Source organism: Pteropus medius, unplaced genomic scaffold, assembly GCF_902729225.1.
Source record: "Pteropus medius unplaced genomic scaffold, Ma_sr-lr_union100, whole genome shotgun sequence".
Classification (NCBI taxonomy): Eukaryota; Metazoa; Chordata; class Mammalia; order Chiroptera; family Pteropodidae; genus Pteropus; species Pteropus medius.
The window spans coordinates 14,521,059-14,547,519 of NW_024345601.1; the positions used below are offsets into that span (position 1 = coordinate 14,521,059).

A 26,461-nucleotide genomic window follows, 5' to 3' on the forward strand; every position below is an offset into this window, starting at 1 on the left:
ATAGGGTAGGAAATAGGCTTCTTGAGAGCATCAGCCAATCAAGTTAATACCATCTTTGCCTTTACTTAGAAAGTATAGGAAAGCTAAAGACACGCTTCTCCAAGTTCAGACAACGAATGGCTTGATGGATAACCTACAGTATTAGTCGTGATAAGGTAGGTTATGCTGAAGTAACAAACAACCTCACCATCTCAGTGACTTAAAAAAATAACTGAGCAGTTCAGCAATCAATTGTCTTCCACCAGTAGGGTGGTTTTGTCCTGGTTTCCAAGGACAGACCAGTTTAGGTCTGTTGTCCTGGCATAATGATTAATAGCATTCTTTTCACTCCCCAAATTGTCCTGGATGATAAAGATTATGATCTTTCTGTCAATGGAATAACACAAATATTCAGGCTGACCTACCCTCTCAATAAGAAGTCTTCACTCTTGGCTGGGAAAAGAGAGACTGGAGAATTTTGTAGAGATTTTTACTACCTCATCTTAGTGACAGAACTGTCACTCTTGTTTAAAAGCATTTGGCCACAATTAGTCCTAGGGCCCAACTCACTGCAAGGGTAGCTGATATGTGTAGTCTTCTGAGCACTCGGCAAGGAGAAGAAAACCAGATATTGGTGCAAATATGGTGTCTTCCATCTCTGCATTGTCAGAATGAGGGCATATATGGAACTACCTCTCAGCAATTGCCTGCCCCGCCTGTCTGACTACACTCAGTTATCTCTGGAAGACTTGTAACTGCATACAAGCTTCATTTCTTCAGTATAATTTTTTTCTGATTCAAGCTGGTTTTGCCCAGATAATGGCACTGTGACTTGCTTGCTTTTTCCACTCTTCTTTCCTGTATGCCCGCTCCTTTAATCTAAGCCTTAAAACATAAGATCTGTGAAGACTAATAAGCCAGACAGAAAAAGTTTAAAATCACATGATATCACTGATATGTGGGATATAAACCCCAAAGCACCAAACAAACAGGACAAACAGAGACTCATGGTCATGGATAATAGACTAGTGGTTACTAGATGGTAGCAGGAAGGAAAAGGGGGAGGTAGATGGGGTAAAAGGGGTCAAATATGTGGTGACAGAAAAAAATTTGTGGGCGCTGAACACACAATGCAGTATATATATATATGCCTTACTGTTGAACTGTACACCTGAAACTCACTGGATTTCATTAACTAATGTCACTATAATAAATAAACAGATAGATAGATAGATAGATAGATAGATAGATAGATAGATAGATAGATAGGAAAAAAAAGACTCAGGTCTAGGGTCATGGGGACAATAGGTTTTGGTTACACTAAAGATAACATCTTAGCTTTAGATATGTTTCAGCCCCAGGCCCATTTAGGCAGAACAACAGTCCCACAGGCCATGGGGACCAAACAGGAGGCACCAGACTGATTCCAGACTTCAACACAATGATCAATTACCCCACCTTCTTTAGTTTCCATGACAACTGATTTTTCCCATACAACCTGCACTCCCAAGTGGGGGTGGGGGAGTGGGAGAAGGTTGTTGAAAGCATTAGCTCACCTGGATCTCTGGGACTTGCAACTCCCTGAAATAAATCCTTACTTTCTTTGCTGCAAACCTGCCTGTATTTCTTCTTTAATTAAGTTGCGCAGGCAAACAGAACATTTTTATTCCAGTAACAGACTGAGCACCGAAACTCAAGAAAGGCCAGCAATGTTGGTCTTGGCAGCTTTTTCCATTGAGTGTCACTTATCTATCTCTGCTAGGTGACTGAGCTGTCACTATTGAGACTCTTCTTTTACCTCTCAACTAGATATTGATTGTCACCCTTCTTTCGCTCATGCCAAATTGATTGCCAGGCTATGCAATTAGTCTCTCTGAACTCTTTGAATTGTCCACGAACGTGTTGCCTCTGATCAAGGAATCTTCAAACAAACACTTTCAAAGACTGCTTTGCTTTGAAGAACACACTATCAAGCCTTCAGCATGACAGATGATAGACATGTTTTTGATGCAGCCTATTTTATAGTAAATATATATAAATGTGGAAAAGCAGTTGTATATTCACGAAACTTTTGTAACCTTCCAAGTTTCATTGGCAAGAAAAATCGAAGAGGTGGTTTCTAGCTAGTGTTAGTGGAGGGAAACATCTAATGTTTCACTTCTCGTTAGCCAACAATCCTTGTTTAAAATATCATCACTCAAGATACGGCAATAACCGGCATGCTTGATCCTTAGAAACTCTGAAGTGTAGAAACTTGTCAAGATTTAATAGGTAAAAGTAAAAACTGCGGGAAAAATAAGTCAATTTAAAATGTGCTTCTATTTTAGATTAAAAACAAGAGAAAAGGAAGCATCAGAGTACCATTCCTTATCCTGGGATATCATGAAGTGTATTGTGTCAATCATCATAATCATCTGGTATTTAGATAGAGATGTTTCCGCCAATTATCCTAAGGAAAAAGAGATTGCTTCCCTTCCCTCCTTGCTCATCCAAATATTATTATGTATCCTTCAGGCTCCAGCCGAAGTCCCATCTCCTGCTTTCCTGATTCCTCTGGCTTGGAGGAGTCTTTCCAGGGAAGTTTTCTTCCCTGGGACACTGCAGAAAATCACTGGAGGTTTTCATTAAAAGTTCAGATTCCCAGGTCCACTCGAGACCCAGTGAACCAGAAACTCTAGGAGGGAAGCCAGAAATCTATATTTTTCATAAGCATAGTCTTGCACATTAATCCATGAGGGTCTCAGTTCCATTCTTATATCCTCCTAAAACACTTATTCACATACTGCTTGGCACTGTTAAATTTTATAAAAACAATTTCATGTACAGGTGTCTTAGTTCTACAACTATATTGTAAGTTTGTTAGGGCCCCCAGTGTATATCTCAGGTCTCTTTATATGATCCACATCATACAGTAGGTGTTAATTTATCCTGGGTGGATGGAACTTCCTGAAGTTATGAAGTTAAATACTGATTTGCTTCATTTAGGGCATATTCAATGCTGAAAAATAGATGGAAGAGCATATTCAAATTAATCTGATTTCCATTCGAACAGTGGGAAACTTAAAAGTAACTCCTTCTATAGGGTAACTAATTATCTCTTCACTTATTTGCTCACTCATTTATCCCCTTATTCAATGTTGTATTCTTTTATTTGATAATCATCTGTTCAACGCCTACTATGTGCTTCATGCTATAATCAGAAACCTGAATAAAGAAAAACTGCCAAGCGTGGGAGGCCGGCGGACCAATTACCTTGCAACATAATCAGTACCAGAAGAAAATGCCATGGGGACAAAGAGATCTAAGAGGCTAAGAGACACTCTTTGTAGGTTTTGACACATGCTGAAGTTTGGAAAATGCGTAGGATTTAGCTTGATGGAAAAGGGCGTTTCAAACATAGCTAATGATTTTGTTTGCCAATTTTAAATTGCTTATTATGAGTTTTCTTAATGAGAAATATGCATACTAGCTCGTATGTCTATTGAAAGTAAGAGCACTCAGTTTTAGTTTCTACAGGTATTGGCATTTTAATCAAATGTAAAACATTTTAAATCATTGTTACCCAAACTAGTTAAAAGCTCTTCCAACTAACATACATTTAAAGTCAGGTTCATTGTTTCATGGAAGTTTATTCACTACATTTGAAACAATGCTGACTGGGGCCTCTAGATAATGCTCCCCCAATAAGTAATATTTGGAGCACTTGTCTCGTTATGTTCCCTGTATATATGTATTTATTCCTAGTGATTTGGGATGTTCAGGTTTCCTCTGGCATTTAGAACATGTCCTTCTTGACCTTGGATGCCTATGAGAAAATAAAGAATAACCACATCAGAATATCTGTTGTTAAAGAAGAACTGTTCTGATAAAAGTATTACCAATAACTGCAAAATTTCCCATCCACAAGGTTGACATTAAATAAGACTCAATTGTCTTCAAGTATTTCTTATTGTGGAATACAAGCTTTCATACGGCACTTTTATTGAACATTCCTGCCCAATCAAATAGATGTTGGAAATACAGTAACTCTAGGCCAAACAATGCCTTTTCATCCTTGAATCATCGATGCTACAGAAAGAAAGAAGCACAGGTACTTGGGGGGAAATGGCAAAGAACCTACACACTGAAACTAATTTTGAAAAATAAAATTCCTTTGATATCTAAAAGCACCATAAAAAGAAGTACAGTTTTCGGATTATAAAAGAAAAAATTAACAGAAACTAAGCATTGACAAACACTCAAAATCTTCCAAGTAATAAGATGTTTTAAATGTAAATGAGTGATAATATACTATATTGATTAAACTACTAGAAAATACCATGACACCCTGTAGAGATATATACCACACTGAATACTTTTTATCTTAAACCTGTACTGCCTTGGGATTTTCAGAAGTCTCTGCCCATACCTACCCCATATACAAATGGGAGAAACCATGCAGACCTCTGCTTTCCTTCCATCCATGTGGTTTTATTGTAATATCGGTAAAGACTAGGGACCTACGCTACACGAGTGTCAAAAAAACAGTAATCAGCACATTCGACTTTCTTTCAGTCATCCTTGCCATCTCTAAATGAAGAACACATTTAATTGTAAAGTGCAGAGACTTCTCCCAGATTGGGAAGGAGAGGGAAAGGGCCCATCCTGCAGGAACTGGTTAGAACATGGGTCCCCTAGGACTTAATTATTTATCCCTCGTTAGCTATAATAAGGGCTCTAAAACGATATTGCTGTTTTTCTACAGCCAAGAAATTGATGAGTGAATCAAATGTCAATGTTCTTCTTATGGGTGAGATCAGACGGCAACCACAGCCTGCAACTGGAAAGCTGCCATCAGTTAATAAGTGTAGCTATTTGAGGCAGGAAACATCAATACAGGAGAGATTTGCATCCACATTGACTGTAGTGTTTTTAGAGGTGCTGATTTCTGGATTTTATATTTGGATACATTGGCTGATTACCACCCTGTGAAACACCTTGCTGTTGTCTTTGCTTTGACACCATACTCTCCCAGGAAATTCAATATGTCTATGACCATATCATTGGCAATTCTGGTTAGAAAATTTACTCATGTGGAGGGCCCCGAGCCCCATTTGTCTTGGATGCTCTTGGACTCCGGATTCGGTCTCTCCTGTCTCTTCCAGGCCGTAGCCCTCATTCTGTCCTTTTGGCAGCTATTTCCTCTTTTTCATCATGAGCTCCTTCTTTTTTGTTTTTAAACAGATGTCAAACAAGTTAACATCAACTTTCTCCTAGTGAAGCCTTCCATTGTCCCCACTCTCCCTTTGCAATGTATCCATCCCTCTAAATCTCAAGTCCACATCTGGCTTTTCAATAACTCAGGTCAACTTGAGGCCCTACCAGAACCTCATACTCAGCATTCTTACCATCACCAGCCATGACATCATCCCTAGACTCTCTGCCCTCTCTTGTCTTCCCTATTGGACCTGGTACTGTCTGCTGACCCTCAGAAACCTTCCTGGTGACTCAAGAAAAGGAAGGGAACTGCATCTTCTCAGACTTCAGCTTTTGGGTTTGTCAGCTTTCAGGTTCTGCTAATGAGGTATACTCACAATATTCTAAGGCTGACGTTTTCCCTCCCGTGCCAACGGTGGTAGAGACTGCGTTGTCAGACTTTTCCTCGGTTAGATTTTTCTAACAGTGGTGGAGACCGCAATGTCAGACTTTTCCTCGGTTAGTTGGATTCTGAAGTCCTCTGCCTGTCACCAGTCTCTGGGCTAAGGGCTGCTGTAACACTGGCAGCAGTTCCCACTGTTTCTTCAGCTATGGCAACAGAAACGACCTCCTAACTCTGGAACACAGCTCAGCTTGAACTTGACAGCTATTAGAGTCCCCTTGACTTTTGCTTCTTGAACGCTTCCTTTTGTTTTGCTCTTTGAATTTCTTCCTTCTATTTGCTTCCCTGGAGTAAATCCTCCTATGCTTCAAGTATTTTGACAGGTCTCCATTTTCCTGACTGATACTGATACCACCATCCCCAGTCACTTGGAATGAAAGCTCTGGAGCATTTTTTTTCAACTGCTCCCTCTTTCCCACAAAAGCCCCAATACTTCCTGAGCACTGCAAATTCTTCCCCTTCGATTTACTACTCTTTCCTTGACCAATATCCCTACATAGATCAAGCTCTATTATCTGTCATTCGACTGCTCTAAAAGCCTTGCCCTAACTAGTTAGTCACTTCACCATCCTCATCTATCATCAGATGAATCTCCTTTAAACAATAATTCTAACTATTTGAATAATTTGGTTAAAAATCTTACATGGACCCATCTCCACTGCCACAGGACAAAGACTGAACCATGTAGCAAAGCATTTGAAAAACCTCTTTCTTCCTATGACCTTATGTCCCTCTTTTCCTCCTCATATACCATATGTGCAGTCAAAACATGGCTACTTCAAATTTATTCTTGCAATATACCTCTTGCTTTATTGTCTCCAGAACTATTTCGTATTATTTTCCCATTGAGAATATAACATCCTTTCACTCCCAGTGAAGCTCTTCAGATCCTTCAAAAATCAAATCAACTGTCACTGAAAATCCCTATTTACAGTGGATTCCTGCAGCATTCTGAAGCTAACCTATGCGGCTGATCATACTTTTTTGTTTTTGCATCTCAATATTGTATTGTCCCTGTGGCGTAACATGACTGGCATATAACTTTTATTGAGCTGTATTCTCTCTGCTAGACTTAAATCTTTGGTTTGGTAAATTGTGAAACCAGGAAAACATGGGACTGAGTTCATTTACCATGTTCATGATCCACATTAGAATCTAACCTTACTGAGATCTGGGTACTAAGGTCTTATCACAATTTAAGGCTTACCTATTCAATATTTAATGATGTACTCCTGTGAACTGCGCAAATCTCTTTGCCAAATTATAGTTTTACAGAGACTATTGTTTGAAATTAATGGATCATGAGATCGCAAACTTTCTCATGTATAATTTTTCCATTTTATGACTTTCTGAGATATAGATAAGATATTAAGATTCTAAATGGGAAATACATATATATGAAGTTGATCTATATGAAATTGCTGATATTTGACCAATAAATATATTAAGAGAGATTTTTGTTACATAGCTATATTTTACAATAGGGTTTGCTTTACACAATAAGGCACGGTGAACAAATAAAAACAGCTATGTCTCATGGTAAAGAGCTTTAATAATTATAACAACAATAATGGTGAATGGTAAAGAGCTTTAATAATTATAACAACAATAATGGCAAATCTTTACTACCAGCCCTCATGGTAAGAACGTTACATAGATTATCTCTCTCTTTTCCCTTATAACAATTCAGTGTTAATCACCATTTGATAGATGTAGAAACTACTGCTTGAAGTGGTGAAATAACTTGCCCAAGGTCATATAGCTAGTAAACAGTGGGAGAATTTGAAATAAAGAAGACTTATTCTAGAGTTGCTAATTTTGACACATAAAAAAATGTAACTATTTTTTTTCTCCTGGGGTCTTCCTGATTGCCCATTCCTTGGCCCCTTCTGATAATATCAAGAAGAAGAATGAAGAGAAACAAAACTCAAGAAAGAGCTCAAATGCCACCTCCTTATCAAAACTTGCCTTGGCCTCTGCACTTTGATCTGTTTATTGTATTATTTTATAGTCCTTTATCTCTCTCTATCTTTTGGTTGGACTTAGCATATGTTGCCTCCTTTTGTAGCTCCACATACATGTTTAAATTTCCCAATTAAATTGTAAAGTTGCAATAAGACAATGAGCTTATCTAATGTACTTCATTTCTAAGACCAAGAGAAACACTTTATTCACACCTAAACACAATCCATCCATCCATCCTTTCACCCATCCAGTAATTACTGGATCTTAACATTGATGGGTACAAAGAACACTAAGATAAAAGATTTAGTCTCTACTCAAAAGGAACTTACTACTAGTTAGTGGGGCATGAACAAGTGTGTCAACACAAACAATGGTAACATGACTGCCTGGTAACATATCAGAGCCTGAACGTGCTGAGAGCAGAGGGGTGGGCCACCCTCAATGGTTAAGGGAGGTACTTTACAGAAAAGATTTTAATGAACTGATACTGTTGAGATGAAGCCTAGAAAGGTAAGCGAGGACAAGCCAATGGAAAAACTTAAGGGAAGGATGCCTAGAAAGAGGGATCAGCATGTGCTAAGGTGCAAATGAGCCTGGAATATCTGGGTCACTCTGAGTATTAGGTTTGGCTGAGGGACAGGGATAAACAAGGAAGTGAGGGAGACAGGTAGGAGAGAGAAATGAAATAGGAAGGAGAAAGAAATTAAAAAGGAAGAGAGTAATACTTGCTCTTGATTTTAGAAAAATTCAGATAAAAGTGAAAGCAGTGGCCTCATGCCAACCAATAAAACCAGATAAACTCAGAGCTACTGTCTAGTGGCCAGATCAATGTTAATTAAGCTAAGGCCCAGGCCCACATACAAAAGAAAGCTTGGTGTGTAAGAGGTAAGAGAGCCGCCATCGCACAAAGTCTGTTGATTGATAATACATTTTGGAAAGTTGGAAATATAGTGAGGAAAAGAGAGAAGAAATAAAGTGTTACTGTTTCATGTAGTTATTGTGGTCAAGCTGCTAAGTTATTAAAATCAGGTACACTGAGGCATGAGGAAATAATTCTATTCTTGCTTTAACTAGAACCTTTGAACTTTTCAGCTGTGTGTCAGTTCCTAGATGTACCTAAATTCTAAATATAAACCTCTGAAGAACTAAAGAAAGAACATTCATGTGCTGGAGATGTATATATCTCTTATACATAATCACCTGTCATTCTTAAGAAAGAATGTTTCATTATCCAGACCACCTAGCATCTGTTATCCAGACCTCTGGACATCTGAAAGATTACCATCCTGAGCCAATCTGTAAGCTAAGAATGCAGGACTGACTTTTCTCAAATGTGTACTTTTCATTATAAAAACCCTGACACTTTTCTTTCTCCTTCAAAACATTCTGGGTATTATCTGGTAGTGTATTCTATTTGCAAATCCTAAGACCTTTGAAAAAAATCTTTGTCATTTATTTCTAGCCAAAGCCCCCTGATTCATTTGAGTTCTTTTGACAATAGTCGCATGGGTACAAAAAGTTGATAAAAATAAAGAAGTTTCTATTTTTTACCTGCTTCGGTAATAGAAATTCTTTAGCTAAACAGATGGTATATTTCACCAAAATCTGGTGAAAACAGATCTTTGCAGACCTTCTGTCTTCAGAAATAATTTAGCAGCCTTTCCCAGGGATTTGGCATGTTCTTTGTCTAAATACAAAATAATACAAAGAAACTGGCATTTTGGATTTTTTAATTAAATAGTGTTAATCCTATAGAAGAAAGTGTGGTCTTAATTGCTATCCAAAATGCATCATAATAAAACAAGAGGGGTTTTCCAAGTCTGGACACATTGTAACAATATTCAGTGTAAGAAAGACATTTATTATATTTTTTAAAAGTTTGTGTCTGAAAGTTCAAGAAAGAATAGCTGAGTCTGGCCAATAGAACAGGGCTAATGGCCATATCTAACGTGATCAGATTCACAGAGAAGACATCAGCTCACTTAACTAGGAAAATGTACTTTGAGGGAACACTAGGAGATAAGGCAATGCAATATTTATGGATTGCAACTCAAATGAAAACACCTTTTAATATGTAATTGAATGACATAACAAACGTCTTCTATATTTATGTCTTCTATATTTCATGAATTTGCATCAAATAACAGCAAAGGACAGGAAACGACTCCATTCTTAACTGATTGATGTGCAGCGTAAAATGTGTTCAATATTTATATTCTTTCCACACCAATCTTCTATTTTTATTTATATGATCATTTCCTGACAAACATAATATAAACAATGGCTGCAGATTTTTTATTAACAAAATGCTAAGAAAATACTGCTGTGCCTATATAAAACCATCTGCTAATGTCTTGTGTCAAAACCTATTTATATTATTTCATTGTTTTTCCTTCCCGTGTGTTCTGAAGGCAGCCCTTTTTCTTTTTGTGGGTAGTCAGAGATAGGAAGAGAACAAATGTTCAGCCATAGTAATTCAAGGGAAATTTTATCTTAAAAAGAAACCAGGTCATGGTTGGCATTCAACAAAGCCATAGAGCAGGTCTACAAGGCAAGATGGGTGGAAAATGCCTAAAAGATTTCCAACTCTCTACCGTTGTTATAATTGAAAGTCAACCATTAGGGGTTCATTTATTTTGTTTGAATTATTGCCCACTAAAATTCAAAGACTCTTAGAAATAAAGCATAGTAATGAAGGAAATGGGCCTGGCCATAGGAATGAAGATAAAACTGAAGTGAAAGCTTGGAGGTGACTACAGTCCCAGCAGACAGATTCGATGCGACCTGTGAGGGACTCTGCAGCAGAGGATGCAGCTAAGCTATGACCAAATTCCAGACTCACGCAAATGGTGAAGTAATAAATATGTGTGTTGTTTTAGGGTACGGTTTTGAGGTAATTTGTTACAGGGCAATAGATAACTAACATAAGGATCAAGTGTTAAAACACATCCTCTCCATTCACACAAAGAAAATTGTAGTTTTCCTTATTTTGACTCTTGCCAGTACTTTTTCATACTGTCTCCTAGACCTGTGAATATTTTTCTCATGTGTTTTTCAATATAATCTATTTTATTTACATTTCTTCACCCTGTTCTTTTCTCTCTTTGTTTTTCCTTTAAGTAAGGCTTGGTTGCAAACTACCATCTTCTTCATAATCAATGAGGAACTTCTTTCCAATGCAGATCTTATACCCAGGACTAGCTCTCTTCGATATATCAAATATACACCCTTTATATCTGAGACATAAATGTATGCATTAATTGCTTCTCACTGACATGATGGTAAACTACATGAGAGCATGAAGAATATCTAATTATAGAATGTAAAGAATTATAGAGTGTAGAGCTAAATAGAATTGTTTTTATTTCATGGCTTTTTGATTCATATTTGGGATGAATTCTGCAGATATAGTACAAGTATTTCATAACTCTTCAATGTATATTTGTGATTAATTTTACAAATATAGTACAAGTTTTTTTATAGAAAGGTCAAAGGATTCTTCAGAATAACTCACAAAGAGAGAAATTAATTAATGTCTTTACTTACTGCATATATTTGAAATAAATAAGTCATATAAAAACATTATATGTTTAGCAAAATACAAACTAAAGATGATAACTACTAGACCTTCATAAGATATCAAAATAAAAAAATCCAAAGGAAGTTCTACTGATACTTCATAGTTATGTAAAAATTATGCTCATTATGCAATAAAATAATAGGCCTTAATAAGCAAATGTAAACTACAGCATTTTATTGAATTCTGAAAATTTAGAGTTAACTTATCTTTTATTAAGGATAAACAAAACTTTTAAAGATGTTGAAAACCTCATTTACTTGTATTTAGTATGCTAAATGTGGAAGAAAGTTATATACTTATTTTAAACAATTATAATTTTCCAATATTGAAAACAACAGCTGTGGAAGGAAGTAATTAACATGAAATACTATATAATCATTCTATCATTATATGCTATTTGAAAATATAGAAGAAAAGCTGACTGGCTTTCTTGCTTGTACTTATAAAGAAACCTGTTTTCTCAATCCTCTCCTCCTATGTATTGACAATACATGAATAATAGTTTTGTTAATTTATGAGACAACATTTTATATGTTTACTTGGATTTTGGAACTCCTTCTCCATTACCTGGTACAGCTTTTCAGTGTGTGTGAATAGTCTCACAGACTGTGTTACAAATAGACCCAGCACATGTCTTCCTGCAGTGATAATGCATTTAACTACATGCCACAGAAAATATGATGATGGGTCTAAAAAGATGACTAAATCTTATACTTGGTATTTCTGACTCTGCTTTTAGGTGTTTTGCAAAGAATGATAATACCAGATGAATTAGTCTAATTATCATCCTAGAGAAAATGAATTTTTCGATACGACCAAAAGGAGTGAATGCCGAACCTTCTGAGTAACTATATTATTAGTCAATTTTCTCCAACTTATTCCTCCCACTGTCTTTGTGGCTGAAGTATAATGTAGCAAGAAGGTTTAAAAACAAGCAAATATTCAAAACTTTTTCCTACATTAAGTAAAATGGTCTTTAGTGCCTGTATCTCCAAAGATGCCTAAATGTTGGCTGATGTTTACAGCATAAAGCTGTTGATCAGCCAGTACATGATCTATTTAATCTAAGTTTATTTGCCTTTTTCCCCTCTTTTTAGGCTAATTATGATTTTTGAGAAACCAAAGGCTTCTACTTTGCATGCTTTCAGGACCAGAAAACTAAGATCACATCATTCAATGAAACATGACCCTATGGTGGAAAGAATATGTGTAGGGGTGGTGAACAAGTTATTACTTCTAATTTCTGTGTGGTTCAGTGTCTGTGAAAGGTGTGATATATTGTCATCAGACACTGCTGGGTGCTGTAGGTAGAAGTGCATTTTAAAGGAGAACCTAACACTGTTAATTATGGCATCAACACTCCACTAAATGTTAGCAAGGAGCAGGCCTAGAGAAAGATATGACCAAAAGGAGTGAATGCCGAACCTTCTGAGTAACTATAGCCCCAGATTAGGTTAGTGGAACAGAGGATTTTCTAGCACAGTCCATTAGAGATATTTCCATTGGAGCCACAAAAGACCCAAGTTCATTCTTGAGCTCCAGGGATGGTGGTCAGTGTGGGTCTGCCCTGTGATAATAGCACATTTTCTCAAAACAGGCTTCAAAAGTCACAGCCAACTACATCTGTTCTAATTTTTTTCTAATAGAATCCAATCAGAGGTCACTGTGGACATCTTCCAGAAACTTCCCTAGTCTTGAGAAAAAGAGAAGGCATTCCAAAAGAAGATCACAATGATAAAGAGTTTAAGATTTCAGAAAACTGACTGCCTTCCAACCTAAAGGATGTTTTGCTGCTATCCTAAAAAGACTATGAAGACTTCTTAGGAGGAAAAAGACACAGTTTTCTTTAAAGGCATTTAAACTTGCTTTGTTGGACTTAAAGGCTCAGGCATTTTAAATCGAAGTAGGGCCCGTGTCGGAAGCTGCACTGACTTTGAGAAGACCAGTGCTGCAGAAAGCTCCCAAGGGATTATCTTTGGTGCCGACTTCACGTTCCTTCTGCCAACACCTCTCTTGCCTGTTTTTTGATCCTAATCTTTCTGTAAACAAAGTTCTCATCACTCCAGTCCATTGTGCTCATTTGAGTTCCACCTGCCCCTTGGACAAATATTTTTAGCCCCAACCAAGGATCTAGCCAGACCTCTAAACATCAAATCTGACTCAGTCCTGTCTCTTCTGCCCTGCCCTACTCCTGCCTATCTCAACTAGGGCACCTACTAGGACAGTTAACTCCAACACATAGGTGACAGTGAATCATGCTGTTGCATGTGGGTAAGAGACTCACTTCCCTGAAACTAAATGTGTTTGGGAGGGCGAAGCATTCAGCAACAGAGCTGTGTCGACAGCTCTCTTTTCAAGTAATACTGGTGATCGCCTATGCCTACTTCTCCCTTGAGCTGGTCTCCATGAAAATGACTCATGACAGCAAAGCTATCACAAGCATTGAGATCTGAAGGTCCACTCAGACAGATCACTTCGCACACATCACTCAGCATGTAGCACCCAGGAAACACGTGAGAAACACCTTGAGTTTCTCTCTCACTCAGTATAACTCTTAATTTAAAGGATTATTGGTACTAAACACAACAATTTACTGGCGCTTATATTCCAAACCCTGTTCTAAGTGCTTTGCATGTGTTATGTGATCATAATCTCTGAGTAACTATTATTATTGCCACCACTCCCTCTAATTAGATGAAGTAAATGAGACAGGTAAGTGAAGTGACTAGCTCAAGGTTATACAGACTGTAAGTAGGAGAGTGGTATATATGCACCCAGGCAGTTTGGGTCCAATCCCCAGTCTCCAGACTCTGCTTCTGCAGCTATATGGGAATCTTGCACCTGAGGACTCCTGTCTTGAAAGGGAGGCTGAACTAAAACTCTTCGATTTCTTCCAGTGTGAAATTTTGACTCTAAGGTGTTTTGTTTGTTTGTTTTCCAAAAATGTGTGTTATATACTAAAGTACAATGTATATATGATGTTATGATTCATTTAAAAATGCTTAATTTTTACATTTTTATTCAATTGCTTACTCAAAATTTGCAACTCTACATTTGTTTATAAAATACTATATGCATAGAATTACACTGAATCTCTGCTTGTATGTTAAATTTATTGATCTCAGAATAAAATTTCTAAAGGGAATTATTTAACATACCACAGAATATATTTTCTCAAGGACTAAAAACTTTAATAATAATTACTATTATTCCCAACATTTCTATTACTATAAGAATAAAAACAAATAAAATATTCCAAATAAGTGAATTTTTCTGATAACTATTAACTACTTATTCAGTCAAGCAAAGTTTAAAATATCTTTCCATAAGCATTTTCCTAAAATGGATCACATACTTTTAACTTTTATTTATATGACCTGAACAACATTTAAGTTCTCCAAGACCATGTAGAAGAGTAACAGATAGCTACTAAGTGCTGAGTAGATATAATTTTCCTGTCCCTTTCCTAATTTGTTATTTGTCTGAGACTGTTATTACCATATTTGCTTCTAACAGTTGTTTTTATCCACACAGTATTTCCATTACTGAACTGCTATGAACTTGGAAACTTTATAACCACGTTGTATAACAATGAATGTAAAAGAGAAATAAACTATGAGTGAGAAACACAGTACTCTCTGAGAAATAAATTGAGTGCAATTTAGTATCCAGATCGTAAGGCATTTGCTTGCACTACCACAAAAACGTTCTGATTCCTTTTTATATTCCCAGCTTTGCTCCAGCAAGTTGAGCTCACCGCATAAGTGAATTTTGCATACACTTTACAGCCATATCAACAGTTGTAGCATTAACTATAGTAATAACACTGATGGGTATTTTATATCAGATACTGTACTATGTAACATGCATTATGACATTTTCATTTAGCACAATTTTTTAAAGCGCGTATTACCATCCCTATTTGAAGACTATTACATAGAGGTAAAGTAAGACCAGTTAGAATATGGTGGTACAAAAATTCGAACCCACGTCTATCTGATGCAGAATAACACTAACCATTAGGTTAGTCGGGTAGGGAAAAGTGAGAGGTTTATTCAGGGAAGAAAGAGTTATCACTGGATAATAACATAACTGTGGATCTAATTCAGCTTTTATAAGCTTAGTCAGCTCCGGCAGCTATAACAAAATACCACAGACTGGGGGCCTTATAAAAGACAAACATTTATTTCTCACAGTTCTGGAAGCTGAAAAGTCCAAGATCAAGGCACCAACAGATTTAGAGTCTAGTGAGGACTGGCTTTCTGGTTCATAGATGGCCATCTTTTTGCTGTGCACCATGTGGCAGAAGGGGGCGTGGAGCTCTCTAGGGCCTCTTTTATAAGAGTGCCATTTCCATATATTAGGGTCCCCTCTCATGACCTAATTACCCTCCAAAGGCCCCACCTCCAAACACCATGGTACTGGGGATTATGTTTCGACACTGAATTTGGGGATGGCACAGACATTTGGTCTGTTGGATAGGTCCATATCTGAAAGTAGAAATGCTACCCAATGTGGTATGATCTGATACTAATAAGGCAAAATCTGTCAATACTTACTGAGAATCTATTACATAGATTTAAAAAAATAAATGGCTTCTCAGGGCCCACCTAAGGATATAAGCTAATAATTGCCTCCATGGCACGTCAGGCTGCTGAAGGGAATACAGAACGAGAAAGGAAAGTGGGGCAGTGTATCCAATGTCCCCCCTCCCTCCAAAAATGTGCTCACCAACTGTCCATTCCCATTTGTTTTCTTGTATGCAATAAGCCATAATCGACTTTGGAAATCCATTTGACAAACAGAAATGTTAACAAAGATTTTTTTTTTTTTAGTTATATGGCTAACCCCGTTAGAAAAGAATATATCCCTTAGGCCCCGGTGAAATTGGTGCCCAAAACAAGAAAATTCTCTTATTTATGTACACAGCTCTCAATGCGAACAGGTACTTGCCGAAGCTGTTAGCCAAATCCTCCTCCTGCACAGCAACAGTGTGTTTCAGAAGTGTTTTGGGGATACACGTGCAGAAATGTGTTCTTTGGCATTGATTAGGTTTCAGGGAAGAAAATAAGAAGTTTGATCACTGAGAAATTTTCTCATCAAATTACAGAATCAGAGAATTGATTTTGAGATGGGAATGACCTTGGGGCAATATAGAGAGATGGCTAACAATGGAGCATTGGGGGTGGGGGCTATTCTTTGGGTGACAGGTGAGTACCCAAACACCAGATTTCCCACCCAGAGTCCCATACTCAATGCCTACAGGAGCTGGGCTGGCAAAACAAGTTGAGGGGCCAGCCTGGGAGCAGTCTAGTTCCATCTCTATCTCATTAGGCCTGCTGTGCAGAGCTTATCCTGTGTCAAAAGATCATCCAATTCTCAAGAAAAGACAGGAATCCAGATCTTCAACATACCTTCATATTTTAAAATGGGGTAGGGGATCTGTGGGCCCCCAAGGCTGCCAGCTTCATCTCTGATGCAGAAGACAGGCAGGTACTCAAGATAAGTGTAGGATATTCTGACTGGCCATTTGAATAAAACCAGGTTAACATGTGGAAATCTGGTAAGATGTAAAAAACTAAGCTATTAAAATTTTTAGTTATTTTTTATTATAAAAATTTAAGTACAACAGACACTAAGGCACAAGGTGAGCCTTGGGGAGAGAGGGAGAGTCAAGGAAATTAGCTGCATCTGTTTTTTGCTTACCTCACCCCAAGAAACTAAAAACTACTTTTACATTTTTATATGGCCGTTTGGATGGCAAAGGATCACAACAGCAATAAAACTGGCACATCCAGTGCCCTCTGACATTGAACAGCATGTCTCCACAGTCAGCAATAGGGCCAAGTCCAGTTCAGTGGATGGGTGTTGGTCAATGTCTTGGCCAGTGGGAAAAGAGACGAATGAAATGGTACATTGTCATTTTGACCACAAGCTAAGTAGTTTAAAACAACAGAAATTTAACTTCTCACAGTTCTGAAGGCCAGAAATTCAAAATCAAGGTGTCAGCTGGGCCATGCTCTCTTAATTCTGTAAAGGAACCTTCTTCACCTCCTCCAGCTTCCAGTGACGGTCAGCATGCTTTGTCTGTGGCCATACCTCTCTCTGCTCTGTCTTCACATTGCCTTCTCTGTTTTCTCTTCTGTGTGTGTCTCTTATAAGGACACCTGTGATTGCACTCAGGGCCCACCTGGGTTGAATTTAGGATTAGCTCTTTTACTCGAAATCATTAACTGAATCACATCTTTTGCAATGTAAATTGTGAGATAACAGAAAAAGTATATTGATCTCTTCCCCCAGTTCCTGGCACAGAGCTCCTAAAACCCTTGTAAATTCCTAACTGATAAGAGCACTAGAAGCACTTTTGTTCTAATGAAGTGATTCTGGGAAGCTCCTGGACAGGGGCTGGTCACCAGAAAGAACAAGCCGTGGTCAACTTAGAATTTTCAGCCCTGCCCCACCATCCTCCAGAGAGGGGAGAGAGGCTAAAGATGGAGTTAATAGTTGATCATGTTTATGTGAGGATGTCTCTATAAAATTCCCAACAGCATAGGTTTTGGAGAGCTCCCAGGTTGGTGAGCCCATATACATCAGAAGGGTGACTGACATACCCAGCATTCAGGACCCTCCCAGAACTTCGCCCTATGTATCTCTTCATCTGTGTCCTATACCATATCTTTTAATAAACTGGGAAACATAAGTAAGTGTTTCTTAGAGTTCTGTGAGCTGCTCTAGCAAATAATCAAACCTGAGGAGGTGGTCATGGGAACTTTCAATTTGTAGCTAAATCAAACAAAAATGGTTGGTAACATGGGGACCTACTACTTATGATTGGCCTAAGTAGTGGAGTGGGAACAGTCTTGTGAGACTAGGCCCTTAACATGTGGGAACTGACACTACCCTCAGATAAGACAGTGTTAGAATTGAGTGGAAATATAGGACGCCAGCTGGTGTCACAGAGAATTGCACAGTGTGAGGCAAAACCCCAACACCTTTGGTGACCAGAAGTGTCAGAAGTGAAGTATTCTGTGTGAGTAGTAAAAGAGTCACACAAGTAAGAAATACTCAGTAGAGAAGAATCGTTTTTTGTTTTGTTTTGTTTTGTTTTCTCTACATAAGAAATAAAAACTGAGTTTTTCCTTTATGTGAGGTAATATTTACAGGTTCTAGGAATAGGGCATAGGGGTACCTTTTGGAGATCCCCCACTCAACCTCTACTGGTAGGAAACTGGAGCAGGTAGCAGTGATTACAAAAGGTCTCCTAAAACCTAGAGAACATCACAGGATCTCAATTCTGGGAAACCTGAGGGCCTGACAGGATCTCAATACATGAATTCAAGTCGACAAGACTAGGAAGTGTCACTAAGACTAGGAAACCCACGTGACTAGATCTGGAGGAGGAGGTATGGGCAGCTGCCAGCTTAGGAGTCCTGTCCACAGTCTATTTTTGTTTGCAAGTGCCAGAGGAGTCCACAGCAGTAAGAATCAGTTTGACTGTCGGTGTATTAGGCATCTCAGTTTCCGGTTTCAGATCAGCTTACTTGCCAGGTGAAAAATGGACAAATGAGGGTGAAACCAATACTGCTGAGAAGTATACTCAGTGTTCTAATATAAATCTTAGTAATTTCTCATTAGAGGAAATATTTTGGACGCTGCATTTCAGCAGAGCAAATCAAGACATGGTCTTTTGGCTTACTTAGCTAGTTAACTTTTAAAAGTAAATGGATATTTTAAGTTATTTGCAATCAACATATCCACATAGCTGTATTTTTCTTTTAGGATCAGAACTCCTGATCTTGAACAGGAGGCAATAGTCTAACTACCTTAATATCCTTCACAATGAAACTCAGCTACAAGTCTGCACATGGAATTGCACAGCAAGGTTTAGCCCTGACCTAGGAATTCAGACACCATGAGACTAGAAATACATCATCCTACCACCTGTAGTTAAGTAAACACACTAAATTTTTGAGATTATAGCACTGTGGGAATAGAGTAGTAGACCCTCCAGGGCCAGATCTGAAGCATGGAGTGCTGAGCCCAAGCCAGACACAGTTATCACAGAGGCCGATGTTGGCATGTCCCCTAGTACCAGGCAGCCACTAGTGAACTCTGTACACTAGCACTGTAAGCCATGAAGTTTGCAAGACCAGGAAAAAGTTCAGTGTGCACACTCTTTAGGGAGAGTGGTCATGATAAAAAAATGTTTCATGGATAGTTTTCTTTAGACTTGTTTTGCAAACTTTTTAACTATTTAATGATTTCTACACAATTTTCTCAACATTTAATCAACAGACATTAAGAAAAACAATAGAGTATGTCAGTAAAATTCTAAATGGGAATAGTAGGGGAGAAGTCCATCTGTCCACAAAACTGTGTTTTAAGGAATATATGGAATGAAATACAGTTCTACTACATTTCTGAACAAATTACATAATCTGAGACCATGGTATTGAACTTTGGAAGACACAGATTCCACCTAGGTTGTTAAAAAGCAGACACCAGGGCTTCTGAGTCTGATTCAATAAGCACCTCTCAAGTTATTTTGTTAGAGGTGGTCCAGGAACCACACTTGGAGAAATGCTGCCCTAAAAAATTAATAAGAACTATTTGGAAAAAACCTATTCACAGTAGGATAATATTACATATTAATGTAGCATAAACTGAAATTGTTGATCATACACATTAATTAGTCCAGGGATTTTAAACATTTTAATTTATTTTAAACCCATCCTTATTTAGAAGGTCCTTGATGTGATTTTACTCCCTCCAAACACTGCTTTTAAATCCTATTCCCCTTTACTCTGAACTGACATTCTAAACATTTGGAGAGAAAAGATATTTAAATGTCTTTATTAATCCAGAAGCACACAGAGCATACCCAAACTAATAGAACTGAGAATTAGAGAAGTATGCTATAATGCTCTTCAACTGTCAATTTTTGTCTAATAAAAACCTATGTGGTAAGAGCCAGCCTCTAACATTTTCTGATTCTCCTCCAACTAGAAGTAATACCTGGTTCTTGTGCATTTCTAATTCTCCTCTAGTCTTTCTCACATCCTTTACTACGATACACCTTTTTGTGAATGTCGTCCATCCCACTGAACTATATCTTTTGGAATTAGGAACCTGGCATTCTCCATCCTTGTGTGTCCATCCTTAGAACACTGCCTTCAACAAGGTTGGTATAGAATAAAAGATTAATGAATTCAATTGAGTGAAAAATGTGTATGTTCTTTTTAATATCAAAATAATTACATACTTAACTATATGTGTATACATGTGTATTTAAAAAATCTATTTTAAGTCTACTGATTCAGTTTTAGAAAGAAAGGGTCTTCTAAAGAAGGAAAAATAAAAATGTATCCAGGATATTGTCAATTTTTGAAAAATAATGAAGGTTAACATGTAGGGGCATCTAATCTCAGGCATTTAGGTGTGACCAGACAGCAACAAGAATGAGTTCCTTTACAAAAGAGAATTGATTTAGATACATTTGAAATGGGAGGCTTTGAAAAGTTGAGCTGGTCTACTTTGCAGAATTATGCTGTACAAACAACATTACTGGTTATGTGCAATTTCTCTATTTCTCCAGGCCATACAAAATTAATTAAAAGTTATTGAATTTTCTCCTAGATTACTTCTGGGTTAGTCATTCAAATTTGGAATAGATAAGAGGCTCAGAATGGCCTGAGTGCTATGACAAATGTTAACTTATGCAAAAGCAACATCCTAAGAATAGTGATGATTTTGTAGATTCTCAAAAGAATATTTGCATATTTCAGATTCTTTAGTGAGTACAAGTGATCATGCCACATGTGCTGACTATGAAATTTTGAAAAGGAGACACTCTTGACCTCTCTCTGAGTTCCTTTGGAACTTAAGTTAGGGAAAGAAAAGTGCTGAGGGCTCAGGCAAAACTTCTCTTACGTGTACTTGACCTGGAACTGGAAAAAATCATGACTTCTCTTTGTAATAAATCATAGACTAAGAAATCACAAAGCCAGTCACTATAATAGGAATGAATTATTGCCCATTGATGAAACCAAGAACTAACAATAACTATTCAGTTAAAATTCTGATAATGACAGTGCTAATAGCAGAAATTTCACAAATAGTTTTCGTTAATTACATGAACTTTAAGAATATTTATATCAGGAATGATTTTCCTATCACCTATGCAGGTTCGATAGACAGATTTTTTAAATGATATATTTACACAAAAGATATATAAAAATATACATATATAGCACTGAAGTGGCCATTATTATGAAGTATATGAACTGAAATTGTCTTTCTTATCTGAATTGAGGTTTAACAGTTATGTTTGAGAAATGTTGTCTTGCTTCATCTGCTAAATGAACTCCTATAAAATTATATGAGAGGAAATATACACCTCAGGAAAGAATCAGCTTGATCAAACATTTGACCAATGTAATCAGCAGTGAACATATACAAGTTCTTTGTTCTGTATTGATTAAAACTGCAAACATTGACTCTTCTAAATAGAACATTCTCAGCCTAAGAAGGAAATAAACAACACCTAATGCGTATTTTTTGTAAAACAAAGGAAGAAACTTAGGTTTTTATCAGAAAGAATTTTTTTCTAACAAAAATTCTCATTTAGCATTATTTTCATTGCAGTTCAAATTCTGTGAGTGACAAACACAACAAGGAATATCTTAGACTCCATTGGTTTGCATCTGTTTTTATGACATTCTTGACAATCTGATAAAAGATCATCTGGTAATTAAATGCAGTCAATTTTTAATATGCAAAGATTTGACTTAGTTTTAATTACAAAACACAACCATGCAATCTAAATTTATAGCAAGGTGCTTTTCCACTGATTTTCATCTTTCCATGTGTATCCAAAAGCCTAAGACAATAAAATAGTAAGCACTAGCCTGGTGTCTAGCAAATAGAATAAGCATTTAGTAATGGCTTGGTGCATCATTAAATGGCTACTGATATATAATGGAAGGTAAGTTTCCAGGGTGGGAGGAGGTAGATTTCTTTCTTAGACTACATGATAATTGATTTGAGATATTCTTCCAAAGAAAGGTGAGCTGATAATAAAATAAATTTTACATGAAGCCAAATAATTTTTTGGTGAAAAATGAAGTATGCTAATATAAAAGCAATTTTAAAGAAGTATAAGTTCGTGAGGTCCAATGATTTTATATAGATGAAAATAATTCTATAGGACCTTTAAATAAGTCAAAAAATTCTAAAGAATTATATCTGATAGGTTCACGATTAATTTTTCTGAAAAAATAAAAACTACCTTACATTAAGGTAAAAAAAAGATCATAGTCATTTAATAACTTTTTTCCCCTTATTTTCTGTATTCCTGATGCTCTGGCATCAAAGTACTTGCTGACGCAGAAGAGATTGCCTCTCCCAGGGGTGAGTAATGCCTATAGATAGCAAACTACTACCCTTTTCAGTAAGTGTGGCTTTCCCATGCAAACCAAACAATGCACACCCCATATTGCTAAACTACCTCCTCTATCTGGTTCTTATACTCCAAGAAGTCCTAATCAACTAGGGCCAGGTATCAGACAAATAAATCCAGCCCCTATAGCACAGCTCACTGTCAATTCTAAACCTGATTACCCTGCCTTGTCTTTTGCAAGGAAATCATAATCAAATCTGCTTTCCTCTCACTCTCCTTTTGCCTCCTATCCAAGCTTGGTGCTTCCTCAAGTGGCTCCTGCATGGCATGGCACGCCTCCTGTCTCTAGGGATCTGTGAGCATAATAAGGTTTTTCTTCATGACATTCATTTCTGTGCCTGTGTGCCTTACCATACTTAATTAAAACAAATTCTGGATACGTTCCACAATACCATTTAATAAGGTAATTAAATATAATATCATTTGAAGAATACAAATGTTAGAAGTGAGAGACACACTACTCCTACATCAAAGAAAGACCTTCAGGAACTTCATTGACAGGATCCAGATTCATGCTGTGGGCATCAGGAGGAATTGTGAGAGAACCTGGAATTGGTTTCTACAGTAACTATGTGGAAAGGCTAATGTTCCAGTGGCTGCAGTGTTCCACTTAAGGTTCATTGGGATTAAATTGAGAATCCTAGAGAATTCTGATGTTTCTGTTTTGGGTTTAACATTTTATGTCACATATTGGTCTATGAAGAAGAGTTAGAACTTCTGGCAGAAAATAGACTAGAAGAGTTTTAAAAAGGCCAAAGTTTAATCAGCACTGAGTATTTATACTACTATTTATCCAGTCCAAAATGGACTCTGGCTTCTTTATGATTATAAAAGTTATATTATGTCAAATACTTCCTTGAACTTTTCTAGCATTTAAAGATTAAAAAGTACAATTTAACACAAAATTTGTCTGAAAGCATTATCTAATTGTTGCACAAGAATTAACACTGTATACTCAGTCTTTCTGAGTATACAGTGTTAATTCTTGTGCAACAAAAGACTGAGACTGTCAACTACCTAGAGCTTCTCATTGATGCCTAGCTCAGAATGGATATGTAAAACAATGCTTGTCCCTTTCTTCTCTTATCAATCTTTGAGGGAAAAGACATTATCTCATATTTTATTCTCTTGTGTACCTCCTTGAATTCTTCCCAGGTCAATTCTGAGAACACAGCTTAAAATTCTATAATAATTTTTTTTTTTGATTGGCTGAAAGATAGGCTGATTCAATGATTCCTACATTGTGAAATAATGTGTGAAATAATATACAAAGATGTAGTTTCTGTCCAAATGGATTATTAAATTTCATTAAGGAGTCCAAAGCTTAGAATATCACAGAAACAAACCCACATACATATGAAAACTTGGTATTTGACAGAACCATCATTGCAGACCAGTGAGAAGATAGGCTACTCAATAAACTGTACTGAGAAATGATTTATCCACAGTTAGATATTTACCTCATACCATTCATAAGGATGGATAATATTTAGAGAAAAATATCTTTATGAATCTGAGGTAGAAAACATTCCATAAACAGGAACCCAGAAGTATAAATAATGAACAAAAGTCTGATAAATGCAACTGCATTAAAATAAAATATTCTGTTTATCAAAGATACAAATAAAAATAAAAACAGGCAGGCCATAGAATAAAAAAAAAAGATATTTGCAATGTATATAGTCAGGAAAGAATTGGTATCCCACATGTCAATAAGAAGACAACCAACCAATGGAAATTTAAGCAAAGCACAAGGGACTTTGCAGAAGAGGAACTTCAGATAAATGGGCTATCGATGTGCAAAAAGATGCTCAGTTCCATTCATAATGGATAAATTCAAATCAAAACCACAACAAATATTATTTCACAAACAAGATTTACCAAAAAAAATTAAGTCTAGCAAAACCAAAACTTGGCAGGATGTAGAGCTCTGAAAATTTAAAGCACTCCCAGTGGGAGTATAAACTGATGTAACTAACCATTCTGCACAGAAATTTGGCATGATCTAGTAGAAAATGAGTATGAGCATGCTAAACAACCTAGCAATTTCACTCCTATCTATTTGCATGCCCCTGGAGAAGCTCTTGCACATGTGCTTAAGAATATTCATAGCAGCACTTTTTGTAAGAGACACAGAGATAATATAAATAATTGACCCTAATCCATATAATGAAATACTACACAGCAGAGAAAATAAATGTATTATCAACATGGACAAATCTCAGACAATGTTGAATCAGAAAAGAGAAAGTCGGATTTCTGTCAAGAAGTCAGAGTCAGTAAACGCTGTGCTTGCCTCCTTCTCAAGACCACATCAAATTACAGCTAAACTAAACTAAAACAGAACAATCATTGTTAAGAATAACCTTGTCTAGCTGAACAGAAGTCCTACAACTAAGAACACACAGAGGAAGCCACTTCACAACTGGTAGGAGGTGCAGAGGTGCAGAATGAGATAATTCCATACCTACATGTCGTAGTTAAAAATCAGAAGAGATATCTCAGCGGCAGAGGTCTCCCTGGAGGAGCGAGGGGTCCCACCCTTACACCAGGCTCCCCAACCCAGGATTCCAGTGCCAGGAAGAGAAGTCTCCACAAAATCTGGATGTGAAAATCATTGAAGATTGTGGCTGAGACAAAGGGCTCCAGGAGTCCCAGGTATTCTTCTTAAAGGACCCAGGTACAAACTTACCCACTGATGAAATACTCATTCTGAGCTCCAGCACTGAGGCAGGTGCTCAAAAGGCTTCCAGGGATATATGGAGAGGAACTGAATTATCTGGCTTCAGGGTGAAGGCTAGAGAGGCAGCTTTCTCCCAGTTAGGCAACTATTCCTTTGTTGAGCCCTCCCCGTACCCAGTGTGCAGACACAGGAGGCAGCCATCTCTGAGTCTCCATCAATCTGGCTAACACCGTTGGCCTCACCCTGAGACCTGACCCACCCAACTTGTAGGCCCACCCAAGTTGATTCCAGTGACTTTTCCATACAGACGGCCTGTCTTGACTCATGCTGTGGACTCTCCAAAAATCTCTCAAAGTTTCATAAACTCAAACAGGCAGCATCTGGCCTCGCTGTGCCCCGTACCTCTTGCTAAACAGCTCCAAACCCAGCACTAGCAACAACTGGCCTCAATTTGCAGTTTGGAATCTTGTGGCACCTCCAAGCCCAACATAGGTGATGACCTTCTGAAGATTGATTGGTGGCTCATGCCAGGTGGCCTCAGGCGGGCACAGGCTGCAGCTGAACTTGACCCGCGGCAGGGCCCCTCCCAGGAGGCACCACCCAGGGCCATAGCCCAAACGACACACACAAAGAGCAGATTGTGCAGGCATAAGAACCCTGCTAACATGAATCCTGCTCCATAGAGTCAGCTTTTGCGCAACAGCTCCACCACTGTGCTCACCAGCCAGTCCCAACAGCCAATCAGCCCAAGGATTAATCCCTTCCACTGACATGCAAACAACAACTAAAGTTCAACTACAACAGGAAGGCACACATAACCCATACAAGAGACATACCTTGAAGGGAAGGTGACCAGGAAAGACTACGCCAGTGGGTCCCACAGGACACCTACTACATAAAGCCATTCTACTAAGACAGGGAGACATAGCAGTTCTGCCTAATATGTAGAAACAAACACAGAGAGGCAGCCAAAATGGGGAGACAAAGAAACATGTCCCAAATAAAAGAACATAACAAAGCTCCAGAAAAAGAACTAAACAAGGTGGAGAGTTCGAAACCAGATGCAGAGTTCAAAACACTGAAAATAAGGAACTCTTCTGCTAAGTTCATTGGGCATCCTTATAACCAGTGTTTTATGTTGCATACCTGAAATTAATA

General features: G+C 37.6%; 1 protein-coding gene across 1 annotated transcript in view; it reads right to left on the reverse strand.

Moving 5' to 3' along the window:
• NCKAP5 (NCK associated protein 5) overlaps window positions 1–26,461 on the reverse strand; it is a 744,993-nt gene that overhangs the window by 267,863 nt on the left and 450,669 nt on the right.